At 40.8% G+C, this 13090-nt stretch overlaps 1 protein-coding gene across 1 annotated transcript in view; it reads right to left on the bottom strand.

Annotated features, from left to right (window-relative positions):
* The window catches only part of LOC132567369 (E3 ubiquitin-protein ligase RFWD3-like), a 78133-nt gene that overhangs the window by 54315 nt on the left and 10728 nt on the right, over positions 1 to 13090 (bottom strand).

Raw genomic sequence — 13090 nt, 5'->3', positions numbered from 1 at the left:
TGTGAAACTCACTTTACTTCTGGTTGCACTAACATGAAAAGTACCTTGATGATTAGGCTCAAAGTCAGACTGTGAATTGCTGACCTGATTGATAAATATGGACTCTGTGTTTACAACTGATGAACAGAATGTGGGCTGGACCAAACCATCAGGTACATAAGCATCCCTGGTTGCGAGACCAAGCCCTTACTTGTGACCGTGTCCTACATAGGACTTGTGACCGTGACTTAATGGACTAACACTGCATGTGAATGGACAGACAAAAGGGGATGCATCTGTTATTCCCTGATTATGGATAATTGGCAAGCGGACTTTTTTCCTAGCAAGCAGCAACTTTTCTTTCCGCAAACCAGAATGATTTCACATTTCACATTGCCTGCTGTTGTATGGCTGATGTCTGGAGCCTCCCTCATGCTGAAGCAGGGTTTGTTTGCTTTTTTTGTCATAAGTATGCCATCCATAGAAGACAGGGCTGATAGTTTCCCAATGTGACCAGAAGATCCCCCACCCTTTATTTCCCACCACTGCTTCTTTGGCTAAAGGGAAAAAAGAAGAGTTGCCACCAGGCAACAACATGATGTCGCTTCCAGGGAAAACCTAGAGGTGATGTCAGTCTCTTCTAGGAATGACTGGTTACCCTAAGAGAACATCTAAAGCAGGCCTTCACTTTGCTAGGAAAGTGATACTCCCTTAAAATTGTTGCCACCAGTCTGAAAAAGCTCTGTCTTGTGTTTTCTCCTTTACCTTTCCGCAGGTCTTAATTATATCTGTATTCAAGAGCTATGTTTTACAGTGTCTGCCTCGTCTCAGCTAGCGAGACGCAGAAGCCTGGCAAAACACCCTCTGAAATGGCACTTAAAGCTGTCATTGTCAAGCCTACTGTATTACTGAAAATTAGTTGCTGTCAGCAATGATTTCTGTGTGTGAGGCTTATTTCATCTTTTGCACAATTCTTAGAACTTAACAGACAGTTATGTCTGCCCAGGACCCTTTCCTAGTCTGCTGATGTTCTAATATCCTGACAACTGTTGCTTCTTTCCTTTCTTTCTTCTCATTAAGTTTGTGTGCTGCATCCTCTGAAGCATCTGTGAAGCATAATGCCAAAAGAATAAAGCTAGCAGGATTTAAGGGCTAAAGAACCCTACTTAAAATAATTTGAGAAGGCTCCCTTCCCATTAGAGATATTTTCATCCATTACTTACCCTTGACATTGCCTTATTTGGTTTTGATAGACAGCGGTTTGTTTATTTAGATTGTTGATGCCTCACTTTTCTGTCATACAAATGGCACACCAGATGGCTCACAAACTGATTTTAAAAATCTATAAAACATCAGCCAATAACTGAATAATAGTAATCATTAAGAAAGAAAGCACTTTAAAAAACCAGCAGAGATAAAAAGCTAAAAATAGGCACGTAATCATAAAAGCAGTAGCCAGCAACAGAATATACAGAATAATACAGCTTCATGTGGAAAGTCATCAGATTCCCTGCAGAGTAAACTTGTTTTTTATATATATAATCTAAAAGGGAAGGGAATTGATGTGCCTCCTCAGGCAGGCAACCTCATAGTCTGGAGGCCATAGCTGAAAATGTCCTACCTACCTGCCAGTCTCAGGTGTATTCATGCAGACACACAGAACAAAGCTCTAATAGCTGACCTTTGAACATGAGGAGGTTCATATGTATAGAGGTGGTCCTTCAAACAGTGATCAGTTTGCTGTCGAGACAGAAAAAGAAATGAGGTGTCTGAAGCAGGAAATGTTGTAATAGTGACTTCAGCTACCCTCGCATTCACAAGATAACTGGGTGCTCAAGCCATGCTGTATAGATGAGGTTCCTAGATATCAAAAATGATGGAGTAGTTCATCACAGAGTAGTTCGTTATGGAGACAAGAAGAAGAATAGAGACCCTAGACTTGGTTCTGAGCGGAGCTCAAAAAAACAACACCCTGGGAACAGACTAAAAGCAATTCAGAAAAGAATTCCAGTATATCCCTAATTAATGTATAGGAAAGCAATAATGGACTAGTAATTTGCAGGGCTCATTTTGTAGCAGGAGCATCTTTGCATATTCGGCCACATATCCTGATGTAGCCAATCCTCCAAGAGCTTACAGTAGGCCCTGTACTAAGTGCCCTGTAAACTCTTGAAGGATTGGCTACATCGGGGTATGTGGCCTAATATGAAAAGGCATTCCTGCTACAAAATACCTGATAATTTAAAATATTAAAGGAGACGGTGAGAGTTGCCAGGCAGTGCCTGGCAGTAGGCAGGCACATAGGTAGCTCTAGGAATTGCCAGGAACATGACAGTAAAACTGTAGAGTTTCTAGTGATTTCTAGAGCTACCCCTGAAGTGAAAACAGCACTAGGAATTGTGATTCCTAAAGATATCCTTTGTTGCTTCCAGGTTGTTTTTTGTGTGTGTTTTTTTAATCAGAAGTGATGTGATGCATCAACCAGCAGCCAGGTGTTTTTTTTTTAATTCCTCCACACCCACCCACAGCAGGCAATGGGAGCTGGGATGGGTGTGGGGGGAGGATAACCCACCCTGAGTGGATCTTGGGCAGCTGGCTTCTGTGGGAAGTGTACTTGCCCCCCAAGTAGGAATAAAGAGTCAGACACAAGGTATTGGTATAACTAAGGGCCACTTTATTAAGTATAATAATAAATGACAAGGGCAACCAGAACTGCGGCCTGGTCAGGGCCAGGGGTCTCAATAGACTGCTCCCCTACCATTAGCGGGTGAGAGACCCAGCCCCCAGCCGGAGCTGTATGTCACAGCTCCCACCAGGCCAGCCCAGCAAGGAGGCAAGCCCCAGAGGGCCCAACCACCAGACACACATCTCAGTAGAAGGCACCCTGTAGCTGAGCCTCCAGAACAGTCTGCATTCTCCCACCCAAGGGCATCAAACCCTTGGGTGATTTTGCTAGACTCCTAAATCCCCCAAAAGGGGATGCTTTCTAGTCCTCCCCTAGCCACATAGAACCATAGCCTCCCCTCCCCTAGCTGCATAGAACCATAAACCCAGTAAAAACCTGCCAAATAAAGTGACCAACCTATTTAACATCTCCCGATTGCCAAATCCACAATCCACTGACCTGCTATGTAGGGTGGGTGAAAAAACACCCCAGCAGCAGCCAATCAGCTGGAGAGCAAAAAATTCCTACCCGGCCCCCCAAACCATGAGGCGATCAGCACTTGCCTACATAACAAACAGGGCGGGCAGGAGGGCCGAGCTTCTGCCATGGACTGAGATAGAGTGCGGGTGGTCCTGCTGTTAGTACAGCAAAGCCCCGCCCCCTCCAAACAGACCGCAAACGTCCTCCCTTCCCTTCCAGGGAGGTAAATACATTCCCACAACCTAGCAGCATTGCTGCTAGCTGCTAGAAACGGCTTGCCCCCCAAGTCAGAATAAAGAGTCAGACACAAAGTATTGGTATAACTTAGGGCCACTTTATTAAGTATAATAATAAACAGCAAGGGCAACCAGAACTGCGGCCTGGTCAGGGCCAGGGGTCTCAACAGACCACTCCCCTGCCATTAGCAGGTGAGAGACCCAGCCCCCAGCCGCATAGTACCATAAACCAAGTAAAAACCTGCCACTACTAAGGCCAAGTCTCTACTTAGGCCTTAGCGCCCACTGGGGGGCCCAATGCCACCAGCAGCCCTTGCCGGAGATCTCTCAAGAAAAGCATGTTACCTTGGGGCTTCTGGGGTTGGAACATGGTGAGCTGACCTGACCTGTCTCTCACAGAGGGGCAGTACGAGTTCTTTGTTTTGGACATAAAAGGCATTTTAATGCCTGCTGTCTACTTGTTTCCAGTAAAGGAACTTGTCTAGGAAATACTTGTTATCTCGAGGGGAGAGACTTTGGCTGACGAGAGACCCCAGGAGGGGGTTTTTTTCGGCTTTGAAGAACCCCCGATGAGAGATTGCATCCCATCGTCTACAAAGAATCTCTGGAGTCATTGAATTGACTTAAACTCATCAAGGTTGCAGCCTTCTATAGACTATAATAACTTCTGAAGGAAAACTGGACGGTATGAGCAAGATTAGATGGCACTAAGGTAAAAGATTCTTATCTATCACTCCAGGATCAAATTAAGACTGTTTAAAGAAAAGCACTAAGATCCAGAACTATTTGTCAAAGTAAGAAATTAAGGAGAACTGGAAGGGGGTAAAGGTGGAATTTCTGGAGCTAAGAGAAAGCAATAAAGTGCAGAAAAATACTTGCTGTTTGGAAGTTTTGTGGCTTTGAAAAAAAAAAACCCAGCCATAACAAAGCTGCAGACTCTCATGACAAAGCAGGAAGTGACGACTCCTTCAAGTATCATGAGATTTACAATCATAGAGAATGGGACTTCATTGCCAGAGAGTCAGGAAGCAAGTGGCGAAAGAAGAGGAAACTCCAAACATCCGGGTATATTCCAGAACCAGGAACCATAGAGAATCATCAGAGGCCATTATAGAAAGGCCAAAGTTTTATTAAAAATAAACTGGATTTGGACTATAAAAACATTTAAAACCAACACAAATCATCCTCAAATGGTGAAACAGTTTGGACTATAGGGGGAAAAGGAAAACTTTAAAACAGAGGCTTGAAAACATCGTGGCCGCCATTTTGGGGAATTTAAGAACTTTAAAAATTAATTTCTGGAGCTAGAAGGCTCCTAGGATGGTGATTTTGGCCTTGCTGGAAAGGGCAGGCTTCAATCTATTGAGTGCAACCATTGGATTGTGGATTGGTGAGACCAACTAAGATCCCATTATAAACAATGGGCAGACAGTAATGTCTGATCAGAAGCTGGGAACTAGAGTTACACGTTTAAGAGCAGCCTCAGTGGGAGAAGGGAAAATATCTAAACAAGTCCAAGAACAATTGGACACTATGGAAACAAGATTATTAAAGGCAATGAAGGAATTAATAACGGGCAGTGAAAAGAAATTAACTAAAGAAATAACCAAAAAAATCAACTCTAGTGCTGAAGAAGTAAAGAAAGAATTTAAGAAGGAGATTGAGGAACTTAAAAAAGAGTCTCAAGCAACAGCAAAAAAACCCTGAAGAGATTGAAGTTAAAATAAAAGACCAAGATGCTACTATCAAGAAATTGCAGGATAAAGCAATATTGCAAGACTGTAAGTTGATGGAGAATATGATTTGTCTAAGGGGAGTGCCAGAGGCTGACCAGGGACATGGTAGTGAAATTTACTACAAGGGATGTGGTGGGAAGGATCTTAGCCAAGCATTTTAGTAGCCCAATGGTTGTGGAGGAAAGCAGAGTGAGAATCATGAAGGAATTGCCGAGAAAGGTCATCAGTGACAGAAAGCAATTCAAGAAACTGACTGACAAGCTAAGAGAGAAGGGCATAAGATATAGATGGATTTTACCTGAAGATCTCAGCTTTGAGTATAATAGACTAAGAAAAACAATAGTGGACACCCAAGGCATAAATGAATTTTTGGTGGACAATAAAGATTTTGAGGGTACAGAATAATTGTAAAAACCATTATGGATTACAAATTAATCTCTTGGAATGTAAATGGACTTAACTCACTTCAAAAAAGAAAGGCATTTTTTCATTGGATTAAAAAGCAGAAATGTAATATAATTAGTCTACAAGAAGTACATATTAAGCAATTGGATTACAAATTTTTATGGAACAAAGCTTTGGGAGAAGAATTTTTCTCGCTAGCAAAAGATAAAAAAAGGTTTTTTATATTAAAAAAAGAACTGGAGCCGAAATTGGTTTTTAAAGACAATGAAGGTAGATATATTGTGGTGGAGGTGTTTATTAATGAGAAAAAGACATTGTTGCTGGGACTATATGCCCCTAATGGGGCGAAAGATGTTTTTTTCAAAGACATTTTGCAGCAACTTGACCAAATGACTTATCAGCATGTAATGTTAATGGGAGACTTTAATGGAACTATTAAGAACTCTTTGGACAGATCTGGAAATAAAAAGAATAAAGATGGCAAGTTGCCAAAGTCTTTTTTTGAATTAGTAAAGCAAGAAAGTTTGGAAGATGTTTGGAGAGAGTTCAGTCCTGAAGTACGAGATTATACTTTTTTCTCAGCAAGGCATGACACCTTCTTGAGAATTGATATAATATTTTCTACGAAGGACCTGGGACTTATTACTAGTAAAATAGAGATTCTTCCGAAAATAGGTGCAGACCACAATCCATTACTGTGGTTAGCAAAAGGAGTGAAAAATTGTAGAAGATAGAGACTAAATGAAAATTTGCTGCAAAAAGAAGTAGTGAAATCTCTGGAAAAAGAAATTAAAGCTTTCTTCCAAATGAATGAAGATCAAGATGTTAAAATTCAGACTGTATGGGACGCATACAAAGCTGTTATGAGAGGAATACTCATTTCACTGAATAATAAAGATAAAAGAGCTAAAGAAAAACAAATGAAGGACTTACAAATAGAAATAGGCAGAAAAGAAAATGACCTGAAGAAAAGACAGGGGAAGAAAAAAATATTGCAAGAGATTACAATTCTACAGAACCAACTGAGACACCTATTGAATAAGGAAGTGGAGTGGAACTTAAAAAGGTTGCAGCAGAAGTCTTTTGAAGGTGCTAACAAACTAGGGAAGTATCTGGCCTGGCAATTAAAGAAGAAAAGAGAGAATAAATTTATAAATAAAATTATTTCAGATGGTAAAGAAATTTTAATCAAGCCGGAATTAAATGGGAATTCTACAAATTTTATGCCAAATTATTTAAAGGCCAACAAGTGAATAAAGAGAAAATTGAGGCCTATTTGCAAAGAATAAAAGTGAAACCTTTAAGTGAAGATTTGCTTTAAGTGAAACCTTTAAGTGAAAGCATGGAAAAAATTTTGAATGATTCAATTGAAAAAATGGAAATTGAAGCAGCAATTTGTTCAATGAAAGTAGGTAAAGCTCCAAGTCCTGACTGTTTTTCAGCAAAATTTTATAAAGTTTTGACAAAAGTATTAGTACCCAAACTTCAAAAATTGATAAACTGTATCAGGCAAGAGGGGAGGATACCAAATACATGGAAAGAAGCTATAATTTCACTTATACCGAAAGAGGAAAGAGATTCCACGAATGTTAAAAAACTATAGACCGATTTCACTACTGAATAATGATTATAAAATATTTGCTAGAATTCTAGCAGAACGACTCTAACAGCATTTGAACATTTCTATTCAACAGGAACAAGCAGGATTTCTCCCCAGAAGGCAAATAAGAGATAATATTAGAACAGTAATAAACATTGTAGAGTACTATGAAAAACACCCAGAAAAAGAGGTGGCTTTATTTTTTGCAGATGCAGAAAAAGCCTTTGATAATCTTAATTGGGATTTTATGTTTGCAGTGATGGAAAAAATGGAATTAGGAGCCGATTTTATGATTAAAGCAATTTATACAGAACAACAAGCCAAACTTTGTGTGAATGATGATTTGACTGAACAAATGATAATCAGCAAAGGTACGAGACAAGGCTGCCCTCTATCTTCACTGTTGTTTATAATGACCCTAGAGGTCTTACTGACTCAAATTGATGAAGATAATGAGATAGAGGGTCTGAAGTTGAAAGGTTTTTCCTACAAATATAGAGCATTTGCGGATGACGTGATGTTTATCAATGAAAATCCATTACAAGTAACACCTTTGTTGTTGAAAAAAATTAAAGAGTTTGGTGAGCTAGCAGGCTTCTATATTAATAATGTAAAATCTAAAATCCTTAGTAAAAATTTGTCATCATGTAAACAGAAGGAATTACAAAATGCTACTGGTTGTGAAGTTGTGTGAAAAGTAAAGTATTTGGGTGTGGAGATTACGATGAGGAACATTGATCTATACAAGAACAATTATGAAAAGCTCTGGCATAACATTGAAGGGGATATGCTAAAGTGGAATAAATTGAATTTATCCATGTTAGGGAGGATATCTGTAATTAAAATGAAAGTTCTACCAAGAATTGTTTTTCTTTCAGACTATTCCAATAGTGAAAGATAAGAAACCATTCCATCTCTGGCAAAGAAAGATTTCAGAATTTATTTGGGCGGGTAAAAAACCAAGAATTAAGATGAAAATTCTGACAGATGCGAAAGAAAAAGGAGGCTTTCAAGTGCCTGATTTATTGTTATACCATGATGCAGTTTGTTTGGTTTGGATTAAGGACTAGATGACTTTGATTAACAAAAAGCTATTGGTATTAGAAGGCCATGGAAATGTTTTTGGTTGGCATCCATATATGTACTATGGGAAGGAAAAGTTGGATGGTTTTTTTCACACCATTATATAAGGAGGACTTTGTTGAATACCTGGAAAAAATATAGTAAATATGGTGATGAGAGGAAACCGCTTTGGATAGTGCCAACTGAAGTCATAAAGCTGTCTCAAAGTTCACAGGAAGAGAAATGGGTTACCTATGAGCAACTGCTAAAATTTCATTGAGGCAAAATAGAAATGAAGTCGGTGGAAGAGCTAAAAGATAAATGTGATTGGTTTCAATTTTTACAAATTAAAAGCTTGGTAGAGAAAGATATCAGGAGTAGGGGTGTGCATTTGGTTCGGCCGAACCGAATCAACCGCCGAATCACCCCTGATTCAGCTGTATATGGAATTGCATACAGCCAAATCCAATTGGGGCCGATTATACGGGAGCCGAGCATGGCTCCCCATATACTTCTGTATAGATATTCGGAAGTATATGGAAATCCATGGAAAAGGGGAGCTGCTTGCCTCCTTTCCCGCCTTTGGTAGCCTTTTCCGCCTCTCCCATAGCCTCCCTGGGATCAGGGAGGGGGGGAGGGGGAAGAGGAGCCCCAGCAGCCAATCCAAAGCATGCATTTGTAAAATGCATTGCAAATGCATGCTTTGCAGGGCTGTTGTATAGCTGATCCCCCAGCCATCTGCAACATTGTTGTTGTTTTTATCTTTTGCTTACTTGGGTATCCAAGTAAGCACTGTTGTCTGGCCAATCACAGAGCAGTGCTATTTTTTGAAACTGCTTTCTGTAGGGCCAGAAAACCTTTTTAAGGAGTCTGCCTGGCTGGACTCCTCCATTGCTGCTGTGTTGGTGTGTATAGATGTATATAGTGCATTTGGGTCCTATAGAGATTCTCTGGTGTAAAGTTAGGTTTGGCTTTGGGTGCCCCAGGAATTGGACCCCCTGGCCCAATCTTTTTGGGACTTGGGGGGTTTGTAGGGGAGAGTCCCCTGCAGGTCCCCTGCAAATTTGGGGGCTCTCCCTCAAGCCCCCTCTCCTCCAGGCAGCTTCATATATACCCTATTTGCCATTCATTTCAATGGCCCATAGGGTATAATGGGGCCGTATATTCGGAAATAGCCATGCATCTACCGTATATGCGGCTATTCTGACTATGGAATTCAGAAATATACGGGATTCCATATTCTTTTCCCCCATATATTTCCGAATCCATGTACTACCGATTTTTTTTTTTTTTTTTTGCACATCCCTAGTCAGGAGTACAGGTATAAGACGTGAAAAAACAGAAATGGAGAAAGTGCTGTTGGGTGAAAATGAAAAATTGATTTCAAGGATCTATAAGCTATTACTGAAATGGTCTACAGAAGAGGAGGTGGTAAAACCTCAAATGATTAAGTGGGCAATAAATTTTAACAAAGAAATACAAATGGAGACGTGGGCACACCACTGGAACAACTCTATGAAAATATCAACATGCTATAACATAAAAGAGAACTGTTTTAAAATGCTGTATAGATGGTATATGATACCTAAAAAACTAGCAAAAATGAACAATAACGTTTTGGATAGGTGTTGGAAGTGTAAAAAACAGCAAGGTTCTTTTTACCACATGTGGTGGACTTGTGAGAAGGCAAAACAATTTTGGTCTATGATTCAACAAGAGATATCAAAAATCTTGGGTTATAATGTCAAGAGAGCACTGGATGTTTTTCTGGTGGGATTACAAATAGAAAGCTTACCGGAGCAAGATAGGATATTGTTGTGGTATTTGCTTTCAGCTGCAAGAACATTGTATGAGCAAATGTGGAAGCAAGACAAAATACCTGATAAGTGGGACTGTGTCTTAAAGGTTCTTAACTGGAGTGAAATGGACAAACTTACTAGAATCTTAAAAGAATATAATTTGGAGAACTTTAAAGAAGATTGGAATAAATTTCAAAACTATGTGGAGATGCAATGGAAGACATTTAGTGGTTTTTGATAATATTAACTGAACTCTAAAAAAGAAAAAGGACTGTGATTACTGAGTACTGTTTTAGTAGCAAAATATAAGTAGCTGAGTTTATATAGTAAGTGAGTTAAGATAAGATGAAGATTTGAATAATTTTTAGTGATGATTTAAGGACTATGAAATATATGTTTAATGTTTAACAAGTAATAATTGAGTTTTTAAAAATGCAAAGAAGAATAGATTATGGTTATCTGATTAAATCTGTAATATTGAGGATTAAGAAGTAAGTAATAAGTAAAAGAATAAGAATAGTAGTTATATTGGAGTTAAGATAAAGTTAAATGAATAATAACTTTTAGTTAAGATTCTATATATGTGAATTTTTAGTTTTAAAAGGTTTTTAATTTGTTTTGTATACCGGCGGAGGTCACAATTTGGAGGGTGGGAGGGGTAAGAAATTGTATAATGTATTGATGAACTATATTTAGATTTTGATAGTAGAATACTTTTCAATATATTGCAAAATAAAAAATTTTGTTCACAAGAAAAGCATGTTACCTTTTCCAGAGAGATCCACCCCATCCCCTCTGTAGAGGTCAGGAAATTTCGTAGAAATATCCGGGTGGGGCAGATAGTGGCCTAATCCCACTTCCAATGCCTTTTGAATTTTTTTATTAGCTTTGTAACGGGCCCTCTCGACACCTGCAGGATCCCAAGCACTGTGACAAACAAGGCAGGGAAGCATGGCTGACCAAATTATAGTGGTCCTGGAACATCTCTCCCTAATGTGCCACAAATCCTCTCGGGCCTGCAAGACTAAAGCCTTGCCTTCACTAGCCCAAGATCATTCCCTCCCAGGTGAATGATTACAGCCTGAGGAGGAGGGCCCGCATTCCCATGGAATAACAATGGCAGCAGGCCAGGCCACTGAAGACCCCGGTGCCCCCGCCATTTGATTGTAAAATATTGGCTGAGACCCAGCTGAGAGCCGACCAAAGTTCTCTGAGCCTGATGTGCGGCCCAAAACACATAGCTGTGTCCACAGAAGAGAACTCGGCTCCTCTGGAACAACAGCATCTAAAAAGAAAAAAACACACAAACTAGAACAAGAACGATAACATTTCAACTACAAACAAACAAAGCTAGGAACTGAGCAGAGGGCGAACGTAAGATTTATAGGCCGATGACCGCCAATGGCCCAGGCGCTGAATGGAGGAAGAAGGATATCCCAGGGCCGCAGCTCTAGAAGCTCCCCCAGTTCTAAAGGAGTGAGTACCAAACCACACCCTGGACAACCCAAGCTTAGCTAAAGCCCAGGAAATCACAGCCCAAAACTGATGCTTTGTCAGTGAGCTGCCATTGAGGTGACAAAACAAAAACCCATAATTGCGCCCCCGCACTGCCAAATAAGCAGCCAAAGCAGAAACTGGGCACATCTCAAGCTCAGAGCATGAGCCCAGCTCTAACACGGTCCCTTTATGACGTTGGTCAGTCTTAGAGCGTCACATGGTAATGACCACCTTACCCTCAACTAACCTCTGGGCCCATAGCAACAAAGCATTACCAGAAACATCATTTCTGGAGCCTGCCACTAACTCACTAACTCTAAGGGCCCTGAAAAAAGCAACTAAGGAAGCAGCATGGAACAGTGCGGATTCAAAATAAGATGCACACACTCTGCCCCAAACCCCCTTCAGGCCCTTAAGAATCAGAGGGGAAATAGGCTTCCTAGTATCGAGATTAGTCCCAGCTTCTCTGGCCCATCCTTCCAGCATCTTTCGAAGCCGAAAGTCTGCCATTTCCTCCTTGTATCCCAACGCCTTGCTAGCAAAAGCCAGAGCAGACAGGCGTCCCCTAATGGATCACATGGCCAATCCCTTATCTTTTAGAGAAACACAGTAGTGGAGCAACTGCTCCACTGGAAGGGACCAAACAATGTGATACCCTACCTCTGCCCTAAAGTCCTCAAACTGCCACACAGCACATTTGTAAGACTTCCTGTGCTAGGTGGAATGGCAAGGCCTATCGCTCTGCAGGTCTCGGCTCTCCAATCAGCCATAGCTCCTGGGGCATTGGCGCTGGCTTGCAATCGGCATCTGGGGCCAGCTGACAAAATCTCTCCATCTGTTTACGAGGGTGTCAGCCACCCCGTTGTCATCACTCCAAAAAGAAATCCCCAAAATTCTTGCCATACCCTTAAATCCTCCCTCATGCTGCTGGTAACCCATGTTCTATGTTGGGGCAGGTGGAGGCCTGCCATAGCATCACATAGCCTACGAAGAAAAGCTCGAGCAGAGCAACCACTTTGCAAGCAAAGTTAAGATGCCCAACCAGCTGCTAGGGCTCAAGCAATGTGACCTTTTGCTTAAGAAGAAAGGAATTAATCCTACTCCTCAAATCTACTACTTTTCGAAAAAGTATTCTGGACAATTGCACCAGGGTATCCAACTCAATCTCTAAAAAGATAAGGTTTTGGTTCAGACCTTCAGTTTATCCTGCACCAACAGAACCCAAGGGTGAAATCCTAAGGTTAGGCACCAGAGGATTGGAAAATGGGCCCAAAATTCTGCCCTCTGCCAACTCCTTGGCAATCTTATCCCTAACTACATGCTCTAAACCTCTAAAAGAACCAAATTTCCCGGACCGAAAAGCGACCTGGGGACCTTGAAAGAAATGCTAAAACCGAACTTGAAACCTTTTAACAAGTAAGCGGTATCAACCCTACGCGGATACCTGGACAGCCAGTGCTCAAGAGGTCACACCTTTATCAGACTGGGCCCCTTTTCCAGCTTGGAAATTACTTTCACCCTCACCTTGTTTCTTTTGATTCCTTCATGGCTGTGCTTTAAGGCAGTTACTGAAGGAGTGAGAGTTGCCACACATGGGGCATTCATGCTTGAACTGACAAGCTTTTCTACTG

The sequence above is a fragment of the Heteronotia binoei genome, chromosome 2 (assembly GCF_032191835.1).
Source record: "Heteronotia binoei isolate CCM8104 ecotype False Entrance Well chromosome 2, APGP_CSIRO_Hbin_v1, whole genome shotgun sequence".
NCBI classification, from domain to species: domain Eukaryota; kingdom Metazoa; phylum Chordata; class Lepidosauria; order Squamata; family Gekkonidae; genus Heteronotia; species Heteronotia binoei.
This window is presented reverse-complemented; position numbering and strand designations above follow the sequence as displayed.